This window comes from Nothoprocta perdicaria, unplaced genomic scaffold (genome assembly GCF_003342845.1).
Source record: "Nothoprocta perdicaria isolate Ctin4 unplaced genomic scaffold, notPer1 scaffold_8, whole genome shotgun sequence".
NCBI classification, from domain to species: domain Eukaryota; kingdom Metazoa; phylum Chordata; class Aves; order Tinamiformes; family Tinamidae; genus Nothoprocta; species Nothoprocta perdicaria.
Genome location: NW_020456087.1, coordinates 2,573,866 through 2,590,041, shown reverse-complemented (window position 1 = coordinate 2,590,041; position 16,176 = coordinate 2,573,866). Strand labels below are relative to the sequence as shown.

Here is a 16,176-nt window from a genome sequence, read left to right as displayed (position 1 = left end):
TATCTCATTTTACCTTCAGCTTGACTCCATTTACAAAGAAAAAAAATACATCGGTTAACAAAACATCGCTGATGTGATGAGCTACGTATGTGAATTTTTTAAAAGAATGAAGAATGTTTTGAGAGGAAAAGAGCTAACAATGCATTTGCAGTTTGAGATCGTGGAAAATTCTTGTACTTCAAACATGTTGCGAGTCTCACAGCAGAAGAGATGATGCTTCTTACATTATGAGGATATAGTCCAAATCTATCAAGAAGCTTCCCTATAAAAGCGTGTGCTTATGTGTCGGCGGAGGGGGGGATTCTTTAAGATTTACACTGGTTAGGTGCAAGTGCTTTTTGCCCATCAAATGGGTGACAGTCAGGTCGATTAACTACAGTATATAGTACTTAAAGTGATGAAGAAAGACATTGGATGGTCAAATGATTAATGTCAAGCTATCCATTCTGATGTTTGAAATCCTAATTGTGTTTAGTTCTGACCTCCACCCTCTTTGCTACCAGCATAATTACAAGATCTCATCTAAATGAAATGGATAAAAGGAAAGGAATAGCTGTCTCCATTTTTTTCTCAGAAAACTCTCAAAAAAACCCAGTTAAATTCATCATTCTTCTGGCTGTCTGAAATATAGTCTTAGGAGATAATAGCACTTCATTGCTTCAAGTTATACATTTGCTTTTCTTTTCTTTTTCTCTSCCTCTCTCTTGTTCATTACTTTTTGTTTGCACAATGTTCTTTTCTTTTGAGCAATATAACATTTTAGTTCTTGTAATAAATGCCTTCATGTGAGGCAGTTCTGCTAAGAGAATGTTATTAGACTGTGCTCTCAGGCAGTGCACCTTCATACGATCAATACGAATCGGGGGCTCTGTTCATTCCCTCTTTGCTTAAATTCCCTGCAAATGTGCAAGGGAAGCAGCAGAGGGTGTCATCAATCATGGGCTGCTGTGACACACGCTGAAACCTGACCAATGCAGAGATGTTTTAATAAGGCATCCATTAAAACCCTCAAATAAATTGCAATTTGAAAACAGAACATAATACCAGCCAAGTTTTCCTCATCCATCTTGTGGCATGTCATGTAATGTAATTGCACTGTTAATTTATCCAAGAACTTTCTCTGTCCATGCTTTCATTGGCACTGCTTAATTTCCCTGAAGACTATTTGTATGCCTGTGTGTGCGTGTGTAGGTGGGCATCCATGCATGTGTTGTGCATATATGTTTATATATCCGTTTCTGCTTTAGGGTAGATTAATGTTTCCATTTAGCATGGCTTTAGCCAGAGAGACAATCAAAGRTTTGAGATGTTTGACATTTTGTCAATGGCTCCCAAGATTTCTGATGTTTCCTAACCAGTTCTTGCCTGGAGCAGCACCCCCTTTCTCTCCCTTCCCTGCTTGCCATTGGTTTACCCCCATCACGAGCAGGATCACTCAGAGTGCCTGTGGATCCCATCAATAAATATTGACAAAAGGGTTGAGGGGCATTTAAGATCGCAAAGCAATGGCACTCAAAACAAGACAGGGCTGATTTCTGTTCCCCTGCTTAGGATGCACGCACCAAGTTTTGACAAGGGTAAGGAAAGTGAGAAGGTGCAAATCAATAGGAGAGAATGAAAAACTGTTTCTGTAAAATAATGTCAAAGCAATTACATTTAATTTTCTTTTTTTAACATAAGGRCTGGGAGGGAAGATCCAGGCAGGAGCTCATATAGATTTCTTTGTCTCCCATGCATAAATCTAAAAATAAAAAAGAAAAAGCAATGCATCAGCAGTTTCTTCATTTTTATTTATTCTTCTGGGCTTTTGTTAATCCTTTATCTCTTTTTGCCGTGAAAGAAACCATTCATAGGCATAAAGCATGGCTGCCACGCACATACATTTTAAATCAAGTCTTCCTCTCTAACTGTGATGCTAGTTAGATTTTGGGTTATTTCAATCAAATACTTTCCATTTTGGAGCCAGTAATTGCCATGTGCGAGGGGGGAAAAAAAAAAAAAAGCTGCTAGATTTTTTTAGATACAGTGATTTTTAGATACAGTTTTTTTTAGATACAGTGAAATTAAAGCTAAATATCAAAGACTAAATATCAGAGAATCAAATAGCTAAAATAGCTACTCAAATAAGTCTGGAAAATTAAATTTAATTTTTACAGTTTGATTCCMGGACAATGCTCTGCTTTTCTGAAGAACTGGTGCTAGGGTCACTTTTTACTTCATTGAATTCAGTTATTTCACAAGGTGCAAAACATATGGACGTATATGAACAGAATTAAAGACCTGGTTTTCTGAGGCACAGCACCCCATTTCTGAATGCCACAGAAATGATGGGAATCAGTACTTCAGTACTAATGAAGTACTTCAGTACTAATGAAGTCCTGAATTACAGTGCAGTCCTGAGTACAGTGTTAGTAAACATGTCATGGATATTCAAACCATTGTAGTGCAAGTATTTAAATTCTTCACTGTAGAAATAAATACAATTTTAATTTCTTCAAGCACTTGTCTCTATCTTTTCTATGAGAGTTCAGACATCAGAGTCTGAGCGTTTAAAAAGGTAGGTGAGGCTACTGTGATTGCTGACAGCAGCTCCTTTCCTTGCTAGCATTCACATGGCTGAACAATACATGCTCCTAAGGCCCAAAGCATCAATTAATATTGATTAATATTAATATCAGCCAGCACCTCTCACTCAGGGAAATGTGAATATACCTGCAGAAAAATGCTTGCGTCTAATTTTTCACCAAAATTTTCCATGAAATTTTTGTAGGCATACAGTTAAATGAGGCAAATGTGGATTTATGTATCTTTTCATGAGTTTCTTTTGTTAATTCTCTCTGATGAAAAGGAGAATTTTATTGCTTCATTTCTATTTAATCGACCTAAAGATCAACATTGCAATTATATGAAGGATTTGGTGGGGTACTTAAGGAATTATACAGTAATAACCTTGAAATACTCGGTTTTAATATCAAAATAATGCCAGAGTAGACATTTTGAGTAATCATTACTCTTCTTACATTTTTCTATGTTGAATATACTTGAGACTGCAAATATTGGAAATAAGRGATATTAATAAACCTGTTAACAGTGATCTGTTTAGGTGTGTAGGTATAAAATAGTGCTTTTAGTGTCATTAGTGAACTATCAGTGATTAGTGTTTAGTGAACTATTAATATGCTGAGAATACCGAATTAAATTCTGCCAGTCTCTTTTAAGGAGAAGAAATAAGTCTTAAAATTGTACCAAAAATATTAAGTAAGGTGTGTGTTTCCTAAGTCAAATTAAAGAGTGTTTATATGTCCTTTCCACGCACATTGGACTTGATTCCTGAGGCATTCCCTGAGGATGCTATACATCACTTTGCTAGTGTAAAGGGAGCATAAATCATATTTACACTTACTTCATGACTGCTTTATACTGCCAGAGTCACGTAAAACAGTGCTAGTGTAAATGAAGTTTGAAATAAAAGGAAATGCAACAAAATTCTGTAAGCGCAGGTAATGCACAAAGAACACACTCATGTATTTCTAGTAGTGAACTACAGCTATTATGGAAATCAATAGAAGGACTATTTAGTTTCTTCCTTAGGAAACACAGCAACATTTAAAGGATAAGGGCTTGACTGAGAGTCCACTGTGGCCTGCCCCATTTAACCATGGGATGTTTTTAAAAAGGCTGATTTGTTTTACTTTTTTATTTCCTTTCTCTGAGGTCTTTCTTGAACTGATTTATAATTCTTGCATCTATTGCTGCCTTCAGCAATGTGTTCTATAATTCAGCCACCCTTTGTGTAATTAAATTCTGCTTGAATTGCTTATAGGTTTGTGTTGCTTATAAGCTCCTTCCTTAATTTCAGTCTATGACCTCTTGTTTCTGAATTACTAGAATTCTACTGGCTATACTGTGAATAACATAATTTGACTATTAAAATATCTGTGTCTGAATTTGATTGGAAATTCAGATCAATGGGCAAAAATCTCAGTACACTTACATTTGAATTGAAAGTTTGATCCTTAGAATTCTCTGGTGTTGATGTTACAGCAGAAATCTGCAGAGATAAAATATATAACACTATAAACCCCCATCTAAAATAAAATAAAATAAAATCTTCCACCCTTCTMCAACAGCATCCCCTGTATTTTCTTAAATATTCCTTCRTCCAAACTTGGATATGCATGAATGTTTAAAATTCCCATTTGTGCTATTTATAACAAGCATTTTTATATGCTTTCCTAATGCTCTGATAGCTGTGCACCTCTTAAAGGAACAGCCTTCTTTCTCCTCCTCCCCCTTTCACTTTGAAAACAATCCCAGGAAAACATGCCAGTAAACCAACCTGACCACATACAGTGATATTTTCAAGATAACCTCAAGAGAAAACCATTTAAATTTCATAGCATAAATCTGAGCTCTTGGCCAGCCTTCCGTTAGCAAGTTGCCTGCACAACTCTCATGCTAATTCTCTACCAAACCTCCAGTTTTATGAAAGCTATATTTTATCTGTTTGGTTATTTGCAGTCACATGAGAGTTGAAAAAGGAATATTAGCACCACTCACATTTTATAGTAGAAGTCACAGTACTTGGTTGACCCCTTTTTCAGGTCCTATTGAATTTCCTATACAAAGGAAATGAAAATGTTTTATATTTAATACAGCAGCATATAACAAGAGGCTTAGTTATTACACATAGTGCTGCAATTTCTGCCTTTTGTTTCAGGTGCCTGAATTGAAATTTCAAAGTACAATGTTTATGTTTTTTTTATCGTGAGGTTTCAGACGAGAGCAAGGAATACTGTCATATTTATATATTATACCCTAAGCAGGTAACATGAAAATCAGGGAATGCAAGAGCACTGTTCGCCTTTTCCTATTTTGCCCTCAAACCACAGTTAAAATATATTGTAGATATCTTATTCACAAATTGTTAAAATGTCTTTAATAAGCTCCCTGCACCTATTTGAGAGGAATTTTATCATCTTGCTATTTTATCACCTGAATATCTACTTCTAATCAGTAGACCAGTTTCATATCTCTCTTGTTGATAAAACACCTGAAAAATTTTGGCTTTTTCTATCTAAATTATACTGGCTATGTAAAGCAGGACCCACTTCTCCCCGCCATGGCAAGCAAACAAGGCRTATAGCTTAATAAGGAATTCAAGACTGATGTTGCAAAGTCAATGTTATGACATAATTTAGATTGCTCAAAACCTCTCACTGTGAAATAAAATAGAGCAAACACATGTGAAATTCTGACTCTAGGAATTAAACCATTGGTTTCAGCAGGGTCAAGATTTTACCCAGAATATATAAAAAGGAAAAACTCAGCCAGCCTGGTATAGATAGAAGGCTGTAAWAGCTTTTGGAGGGAATAAAAGAAAATGTGAGCCAGCCTGTAAACAAATGCACATGCTCTGTACTTATTTATTATATCTTTAAACAGAGATAATATAACTACTTATCATCCTAGGGCATTTCTTACAAAATGCAAAAAATCCCTGCAACTTTCTACAGGAAATGGCTAGATTCTTGGCTGGGTTTTTATTTTAGTGATGAATGAAAATAAGAATTTAGAAGAAGTTGAAGTATAGACCACTGCCAAATGTACAGTCAAGAGGACATTGCAGGCAAAATGGTAAAACAAAGCACAGCTGAAAAGAAACCTCATTACCTTTTGGCAAATGCTACATCTATACCAAAAAAAAAAAAAAAAAAGAAAATCGGAATGAAGAATTACAAGATCACAAGTCACACATTTTCAAGGATAAATATGATATTGCAGTAACAGAGAGACAGCAAAAACAAGTTCATACCAGGAAAATGTAAAGCATTACAAAATAAAATTAAGAGGAAGAACAATATATTTTCCATCTTAAAAGGAAAGGGCACAACTATGAATAAGAACTTATATTCAGAGCCTGTGACTCACAACATCCAGAATCCTGGAATTAGAATTTTCTTGCAAATTTTAATGTATTTCTGTAAGCATTAGTTTTACTTGTAAACGATGAAATTTTCAAGCTATTCTTGTTGCAAGAARATGTAAATTATCCCTGCATTCCTTATTAGTTCTTTCCTTGTCCCCTTCTCTATGCAACTGGTCTATTCTTGAATCTTGCAGTGCTTGCTGTCAGCATGGATGCATTTCTAATTTAGCTGGGGAAGCTTTGGAGCCACAAGCACCTCCATAACTTCACTGGTGAAGGAACACAGATATACCACAACCCTGGCGCTGCCTCTGTAATTGAGTCAAACATCTCATTTTAGTGTATCCTTGCTCATATATTAACTAGCTGCAGATACTCTACACTCATGCTGAACTTCCCACCTCACCAACTCCAAGATCTGCAGTCTCAGAAATCCTTAGTCTGAATGGGACAAGAAAATGGCTGGAATCCTTTTTTAATAAATGTTGTGCTACTCACAAATTATTTGCCAGATTCTTCAGTAATTTCATAGAATCATAGAATGCTTAGGGTTGGAAGGGACCTCCAGAGGTCATCTAGTCCAACCCCCCTGCACATGCAGGGTCACCTAGAGCAYGTGGCACAGGGTTGCATTCAGGTGGGTTTTAAACATCTCCAAATCTTTAAAAGGCTCCAGGAGCCTCCACAACCTCTTTGGGCAGCCTGTTCCAGTGCTCTGTCACTCTCACTGTCAAGAATTTTTTCCTTAAGTTCCTGTGGAACTTTTAGTGCTTCAATTTGTCAGAAGTCTGAAGTCAAACTCCAATTCCAAATCTCAGTGATCTGGGGGAACTGGAATCTGTGCTTTTGTTTCAGATCCATTTGATGGAAATCATAAAGCATTTCTCTATAAAATCCAAAAGAAGCTAAGTGCGAACATCTAAACTCCAACTAAATTGTACTGACTTTTTGGCCAGTAACATTTAGTGCTGCTGATGTGTAGGAGAATGAAAACTTCATGGTCTAAAAGATTTAAATCACAAGGAGCACTATGATCTTCTACTGTATTTTTTTTTATGTGAAACAGTATCCTTCATAAAACACAGTATCAAATCTAACATTTATTTTGAAATATTTTAGGATATTCATCCTTGAATAGCATCATATGTACCATTAAGAACCTACCTCAATAAGTATTCACTACATTATTACTGCAGATTTATTTTGCCTTCGAGAGGTGTGTATCTGMTGATGAAGATCCTTTGTGTGCCGTGTAAGTTCTTCATGAAATTATCAATATTTTTTCTACACATCATAGAAGTGACCTCAAAGTGTTAAAGTAAGTAAAACAATATAAGAACATGCATAGAGATTTGTCTTCCTTTTCATATGAGTTAGACGAGAAAAAAGTTTGCTACATGCAGGTATAATCTTGGAATTCTGGGCCTTAAATACAGAATTTAGACATTGCATTCACAATAAATCAGTGCCTCTGATGATATCAAGTCTCACAGGAAACACAGAGACAGTTTGAAGAGGTTTATTAAGAAAAATAGAGATGATTTGTCCTAAATGGTTCTGGCTTTCCTCTAGACCTCCTGTTCAAATAGAAATTGTGAAGGAGCCAGGTTTTAATCAAGGAGGCTTTTTTTCTTAAAATGATTAAGAAAAAGCCTGTGCTTTTCTTAAGTCTTAAGTCTTTTCTTAAGACAGGAACCCTATTTCTGAAGGAAAGCACTACAGTTATTTCAGAACTATAGTACAAATTTAAGCAATAAGAAAGAGGTTTTTATAATAGTAATAGTTTAGTAAATATTAGGAGTTGGATTAATGGTCCTCTGCAGTCAAAGTGTAACTTTCCATTAATGTGGATTTTTGTGTAGAYGTATAAATGTTTTGGTGGTTGAATAAAGTTTCTTTCTTTTAATTTTGCCAAACCCTCTTGGAGCAATCCTCAGAAAATTTACTTTATTTGTAGAGCTTATAGAACTGGCAGAGTTAAAACACAAATGCATTCACAGAGTTGTGCAGTTTTAAAAATAAGAGATTAATTTCCTTCCTATTGGACTGCTAAGCCATACTGAGAAAAGAAAATGACAGTCCGGAAAAAGCAGTAACTTATCTCCTCTCTGAGAAGAATACCAAAAGTTACTTCCCTGGATTTATTAAGCCTTTTGCTTTTAGAAACACATTTCAGAATTCCAGTTTTCTTTTTCTCCTTCATTAGGCTATTGTAGAAWGAATCTGGAAAAGGATAAGTGATAATTTTCATGGGGATGGATTTGCAGAAGCACAAAATGCAGGCACCTATTGCGACACAAATAAATATATGAAAGGAAAAAAAAAAAGAAATGAGTAAATCACACTTCCTAGGAAAAAATCTATCTTGATTCTCAAAGCACAATAAGCACAATTTCTGGACAATTGGCTGATTAAAACAAATCTTTTTTTTTTTTTTTTTTTTTTTTTTTTTTTTCTCTCCTTATATTTTTTTTTTTTTTCAACTTTTTTTTTTTTTTAAGGCTGGTCTGACCTATCATCAAGCCAGAAATAATCATTGTGAAAATCTAGCCTTATCTCTTCCAAAAATCAATTGCAGAATTCCTTCACCCAGATCATAATTTCTGACTGAGTTCAATTATATTGTAGGTCTTCAAAGAAATACTGGTAGATATGCCTGGTTCCCATACACTGATCTCTACTGCAAGTGAAATTCTCTCTTAAATTCAGAAGTCATTGAGAAATCTGAACACAGAATGCTTTTTAATCGCTTTGGAGTCAGTGGCTGACTTGCTAGAACTCAACTTCCTTTCTGTAAACAGAGAAAGAGATAAGGTAAATTTTATTGAAGTGCAATAAACAGGAGCTAAAAAAAGCAACATTTAAATCAATTTTTTTTCAGGGTAAATGAATTTTGCATTAACAAGGCTATTTTAGAAGCATCTGAAGTTCATTCATAAGCAATCACACCAAGGTATTATCTATCATACKTTAAAGTAGAAATGTCAAATGCTATAGAAAATTTTAAATAAATAGAACTATCAAATGTAGTTCAAACAAAACAATTCCAAGCAAACCTGTGAGTTTTACAACCTTCTGGGGAGTACTTAGCACATTTTTAAAAATTCCATAGAAACACTGTTGTACTTGAATGGAAAAGTCTAAGTGAAAAAAAAAAAAAAAAAAAAAATAAGATAGAATAAAAGGTGATACAGTTTGGTGTGATTTACACATTAAAAAAAAAAAAAAAAGAAAAAACCTCCAATTCCATTGAGAAGATCTTAGAAATCCTGATACTTACTGGAGTAATATATCTAGATATTTTCTCCCAGGCTTCTGAACTGATTCAGATCAGGAAAATACAGTACAGTTAGCATTCAACTTTAATTGCAATGAGGTGACAACATACTGGGTAATGAGTTGTTTATGAGTTGTAGATGTGTTTACAATGAGTTGACAATGTGTTGGATAAAGTGTTCTTCTAAAGTTGTAGATCTATTTACAGTGAGCAGTAGGGGAATGTTCATTAGTTGTCGATTTGTTTGTTTACATTGTTTTCGATTTGCAATTGCTATAAAACAAATTGCAGGCTGATGAAGGATGATTGTTTGTGCGCTTTAATGATTTACTGTAGTAGCTCCTCTGAAAAAGTACTTAACTCGGCTTCATCTGTCAGCTTCCACTGCAAAAGCTCACAGTCACAATAGTTTTATTAGCACAGCATGGGCCATTTTTAAGAACATTATGCCTCTAAAAAATCTCAGGGCTTTCCTGTTCAGTCTGTTGCATTTTGGCTGGCTGAGCTGAGCAGAATTCTTTCCGCTCTGTACAAGTTTATACGTTTTAATGTGTTCCAAGATGTACATTTAGAGCTATATGTCTACAGTCCCTGGAAATTCTTGCCTTGCTCAGTAATGCCTAAAGTTATACTGTTCTCTAGTATTCTCCAAACTGGCTTTTAAAAAGAAATTTACTACCAGGTTATGCTGGGTTACATTACAAATGAAAACCAATATACACTGGAGGCTATCGAAAAGCTTCTTGGTTACAGAAACACAACAGTTTGCAGCAATTTGTGACTTCAGCTACTGGATATTTAATAACTTTTGTTCAAAACACAGCTAAAAGTCGTTTTTTGTTTGTTTCATTCTCACTAATAAAAGTGATCATCTTGCAATGATTAGAATGCAATTTTAATGCAGAGAAATCTGGGGKTTTTTTTCAGGTAAACTGGAAGAAACATGTCAAGAGAAATTGTCTGAGATGTTTCTAGCTTTGGTTTCAGAGAAAATAAGAATTCATCAGACTAAGGATGTACCAATTCCTATTTCAATCATTAGCCCAAGACACTGTTTTGCATAGATTCCTATTGCAAAGGATCTCATTTAGGGGAAAACTTGCACAAATCTGACGTAAACACTAGCTTTATTTGTTTACCCTTGCCATTTCCACCACAACAGCTACACGCAAAGCAAAAGGCAATATTGATGTAACCTAATAGGACAGCATTCAGAATTTTCAGCCCACCTATATGTCCTTATAGAATGTGGAAGAGACCAAAATCTGTGGTGACGAAATTGTACTTCAACAGCACCTCAGCTCTGACTCTGATTCAAAAGTCTATTTCAAAAGGGTTGGAGAAGTTCATGCCTTCTCATGTCCCATCGTGGCAGAGACAGCAGAGGGGTGTGGAGAAGCGGAAGAGTATGTGCAGCACACAGGGGCTTGGAAATACAGGGAGAAGTAGGAGGGAGAAAAGGCAGAATTAGAAGATAGGGAGTAACAAAAAACAAATGGGCTCTTAACCTTCCATCTTTCCCATCTGGCAGAGCTACACTTGCTTTCCTAGCTGCACAGAAATTGTGCCCATAAGTAGAAAGTGTGGGCACATTGACGTCCTAATAAATTCAATAGGAGTTTTATGGTTTGTTTTGTCCAGGCAATAACGGACCTAGAACAAATATATTATTGTTCAAAATGTATCTTCTCCTTTAAGATTTCTGCTTTTAAGTATCAAATACCACAGAGACAGGTAAATTAAGCTCAGTGCATCAGTGTTATGAGCTCTCTCTGGATAAAAGAAATTGAAAAAATGCAAAACTTTCTTTTTTTCTTTTTTTTTTTTTTTTGTCACACTCCAAGTTTTTAAAGCAATCATCTGCCCTTTCTTCGTCAGACGAGGAAGTGTTTGCACTGAGTTTGTTCTGTCAGTGCCTTGGGTTTTCCAGGTGTTCAGGCACATGTTCAGGGATATGAGGACATTCTGATGAATGTCTGAGATACGGACTGCTTTGCTACATGGAGAGCTTGTCCCAGCTGTTCAGAGTGAATAGGCTACTTCAGTATACTCAGAATTCTAGAGTTAAAGACATTAGCAATATCTTAATAAAGACATTATTTTGAATCTTCCAAAAAATATGCAAACTGGTCCTGATACATGCTTGCTAAAATGCCGGGTGTCTGACAAGTCCCTAAGATCTTAGGCACATTAGAAATATCTGGAAACCAGAAGCCCAAATACACAGCATTCAAATACTGTAACTGTTGATTCTAATTTAAATGTTATACTATTGTTCTGACATTTTATTTCTCTTCCTTATTATACCTTTATAATTAACAAATAAATTATTTGGGGTTATCATACACTAAAATTCTGGATACCTTTTCCCACATTATTGATAGGTAAAGAATGAAAACTGCGTGCAACCAGATGCACTCTGTGGCCTTTCCCCTCCTTTCAGAGCAAGGTTTGGCCATGATAGGGGAACTATAAAGATGAAAGAGAAGATTTTTGGGAGAACTAGTTAGCCTCTCCCATAATTTTTTGCCGTAAAACCAGAGGTGGGAGAAGAGCTAACTTATCCATCCACATTTTTATATGGCTTGGATTTTCCTTCATATCAATGAAGATGTTAATTCTCTGAAAATGGAAGACTGGCAACCTAAAAAGCACAGTGGCAGGAAGCCAGCACAGAGATGTATGTATGTGCACACTTTTATAGGAGCAGAGATCACAGCTAGCTTTGTGGTTTAAATCCCTTGATTTCTATGGGAGGAAAAAAAAAAGGAGAGATGATCAGAACACCACCAGTGGAAACTGTCTTTGGAATCACAGCACCTGAAGCTTTCATACCTTTTTTTTGTGGATGACCTAAGCATTCAGTGATGTCCATATTAATACTCTGTTAAATCTACCCTTTTTTATCCTATTAACAAATAATGCCTAGATAGTACTTACAAGATAAAATCACTATATGAGCATATTATCATTTATTTTGTCATGATATTATCTATCATTGACAAAGAAATTGCAGAGCAAAGATCTCCTTGAATTAATAAGATACATTTAGTGAAACTTAGCAACATGTCCATTTTCCATAAGAAATAATAATAGTCTATTTAATGTGTTTTTCTAACATCTTACTGTAGGAAATTATTATTGTAAAATCTACATTTGGATGATCTTTTACAAGTATCACTTTTAAAACTGGAATATATTTATACATACGTCATTATAATATGTATTAACCCAGAAGCCTATATAAGTTATTACTTAAATTAACATTTTTTTTTCATGTCCTTTGTATATGATACTGTAGCAGGGTATGAATTCTTGTTCTTTTAGTTTATTTTCATATGAAGAACAAACATTAATTCTAATTATAGCATATGGAATATCGCTGCTAAATAGTTGCAAAGGCTGAGAAACCAAGTTCAGGATAATTGTCCCTCACTGGTAAGTACTTCAACATAAAAACTGTTGCTCTTCATATTAATTGATAAATAAACAAAACGGATTTTTATAATAGACAATTAGCGTCAATTTTCTAAAGCATAGGTGGGAGACAGATACATAAATGCCATTAACAAATTATTGAAGCTGTGGGCATGCATGTATTCACACTGCTTTTAAAACTGTATCTTAGCTTTTATACGTATAGTAATCTCACAGCTGATGTGGTTTTGTCCACTGAACCATCATCGTCCTCAGCTAGGAAATCAGCTAGGAACACATTTTTTCTGTTAGGTAATAAGATAGTGATTTTATTTACTAATAATTTACTAGCATGCAACACCAGAAAACTTTTAAAGGAATTTTAATGCTATTTGCAAATTACTTGAGTCTAAAACCAACGTAGCAGAGAAGGTAATGGAGAAATTGCTGTTCATGTCATTTTCATAACTTCTTACATATTCATGATCCAAAAGGATTTCTGTCGCAGAAGCTCATGCTCATCTAACCAGACACTTTGTAAGTAAAAATGCATGAAATTTAAACCAGCTTTTCCTATAGACTTTTTTTTTTTTTTTTTTTTTTTTTTTTTTTTTTTTTTTTTTTTTTTTTTTTTTTNTATGGCTGACTGTTTTAGCAATCCAGCAATGGTAGACACCTATAAATGTATAATGTGATGGATTAGATTGTAATGCAGTCTGGATGCATATGGAGGTGGTGTTTGCCCTTCAGTGTAAATCCATTTTAATGTCAAAAGGAATCCATTGGAATTAATAGTGCATTGTCCAGGCAATAAGTAAAACATTACAGTAGCATTTCCTCTGAGAAAGAATCAAGAATCCAATCTTGCTTCTAGTTATGGTAATACAAAGAATAAAGCTACTTCTAATACGGAAATAGTTAGAAAATCAAGATGTCAGTGCCTTGGTTATGCTTGGATTTCTGTTTTGAACAGGAGTTTTAAATAGGAATTCAAAAATATCTGGTTAGGAAGCTTTGTTCTCTTCATGGTTTGTCAGATCACATTGTAAAACCAGCAACAAACTCGCACCTTGCGCAAAGATACATGAATTTGGGGCATGTCAAGCTGGGGAACTTGGGAAAGTTAAACCAAAATAGCTGAAAGGTGTGAATGTAAGGCATGTTATGTAAAGTGCTTTACGGTTCTACGTGAATGCTCTCACTGAAAATCAAAATACTTCTGTAGCTTTTCAGCAATAACAGCACTGCTTCTGTGCTGAGCTTGAATGCACTTTAACTGAAGAGATTGACATTCACATGTATAGATAATTCAGTTAAGCTTTTGTGAGAGTCTTTGCGTAAGTATACGTAAAGTTAAAACATTACATGAGAAATAACTGTATATCAAGAAAAAAAATACTATTTCACTTCTATGCAGCTGTCTATATATTCCATATGTTTAAAATGAGGAACATATTTAAGTATGCATCTAGATTTCAATGAGCCTAAGAGGAGCTTAGTGGAATGTTCAAAATAAAAAGGAATAGTTAGGTAAATACAAGAGAAAAAATAGTAAGATAAACAGCAATTAAAGATAAATGTAATGTTAAGGATGCGGTCCCTTCATGAATCCTCCAGTAACTGGCTGATGCTAAAATTGACCCCATTTGGCATATGAGACCCCCAAATGATTTCCAGTGCTAGAATAGCAAATGTATTTGAACATATCTCATATTCTTACTGTTTCCTCTTAGCACTAAGCACGTATATATATGAATTGCAAGTGGTGTGACTAGAATAGACCTAACGAGGATGTGGTGGGGTAAAGGTATGCACAAGATACACAGTGAAATGTAAGAGACTGATAGCCCCTTTCTAGTGCACAAGGCAGGAGGTAAAACTGGGTAAATAACAGTAAAACTCAATATTGCTGACTCCAGACTTTCTGCAGTAAGAGTCCCTGCCCTCTCTAAAACCTCCCTTAAATGGATAGTAAGTATGATATTTTAAAAATAGTAGTTGAAGCCTTCTAGTATTTCAGTCTTCCAATTATAGTTGAAAGGTTTTCCCTATTATGTCTAACCATCCTAGAACCATTGCCTTTTTGAAACTTCCTTCAAAAAGAAAAAAAATCATTTCACAAATGGCTTGTATTTCCTTTACTTGTGGCTACAAGTCACAGAATAATAAATTTTACAAGTACTCAACAAATTAAATTTGAGTTAGAGAAAAAGGTGTAGTGGTACACCGAGCTTCTGAAGACCTTACAGCTGTATTAAATTTGAAAAGTAATTTTCTCTCAATTTATTTTACAACAATCTTACATCTCCAGTATTATATACAAAATTTTCAGATGAAAGCAAGTTTTTGATGTTTCTCGTGCATGTATTTCCTGTATTAACATAGAGTTCTGAAGATTAGCATATTAATTGGCCATGGTTGGTTATCTCTTTGTATCAAACTTCATGCAATATTTAAGAAGTCACAAAATTTCATTTTTTCAAAAGCTTTTTCTGATATGTTGAGAGGTTTCTCCATTATTGTAATGTCTCATATGTCCAAGAATGATTATATATTTGTAAGATAATTGTAAGAATCCCCTCTGAGATATCGCAGTGTGTAGAGAATGATTCACGGTGAATAGGTTGTCATTTTTTTCCTAATTCTGAAATTAAAAAAAAAAATGCTGATTTGTCTCCAGAACTTGATTTAGTTATTGTTTTTTTTTTAACAAAAACCCTTCAAAATACAAGTTATATTAAAGCTGCCTGTCAAATATTACTTACTGTGAGTGCCAACAAGATATTTTCTACTCTTTTCTAATTGGGTAACACAGCTAATTACTGTTGTCTGTGGAATCATGTTTGATTGGCAACTTGAATGTAAACGGAAACCATAATTTCAGATGATATTGTATAAACATTTGGAATAGGGATGTGAAAGCAGTGAAACATCAACCAAAGAAAATTTATATGCTAGATAATAAAAGTTACCTGTGTTTCATGGCTATCTAATCTCTGATAACAATTCTTTAAAAATACATGGATTCCTGCCAAATGCCCACAGTACTTTCCAAAAATGTTTTTTGGCACCGTATTCATCAGAAAAATCGGAAATGTATTGGAAATTACACAAAAAACATGAAAACCACATGTCAAAGTAAAGCAGTCTTTGGATTCACTTTAAAGAGCTTCTAGATTAAGTCTATAAAAAGTTAAGGAAAAAGTCATAAGTCATAGTACAAAGGCATGAGAATGAGAAGATGTTAAGGCTTAAGTTTGAAAATGTCTCTTAAAATGTTGTATACAAATTAATTTCAGAAATCCTAGTGACTGTTCATAGAAGAGACCTCTGTCAAGGTCATGAACATTAGCAATATGTCAGATTTCTTAGTTGCATTCCAGAATTATTTTTCCTAGTTTCCTTCATTTCTCTATCCTTTTTGATCTTGAAAAGGAATTGAATGCGTTACACATCAATAGCCAGGCCAAAAGACAAGGGATTGGAGAGGAAGGAGGAGATTGAGTCCTGAGTAGTTTTTTTCCTTTTTTTCTTTTTTTTTTTTTTTTTTTTT

General features: G+C 34.6%; 1 long non-coding RNA gene across 1 annotated transcript in view; it reads right to left on the bottom strand.

Annotated features, from left to right (window-relative positions):
• The window catches only part of LOC112958009, a 119,794-nt gene that overhangs the window by 85,528 nt on the left and 18,090 nt on the right, over window positions 1-16,176 (bottom strand). Inside the window, exons 2-3 of the long non-coding RNA XR_003251319.1 lie at window positions 4,561-4,619; window positions 3,995-4,051 (exon numbers count right to left, since the gene is read on the bottom strand). This is a non-coding gene — a long non-coding RNA (uncharacterized LOC112958009). The remainder of the gene's footprint in view (window positions 1-3,994; window positions 4,052-4,560; window positions 4,620-16,176) is intronic.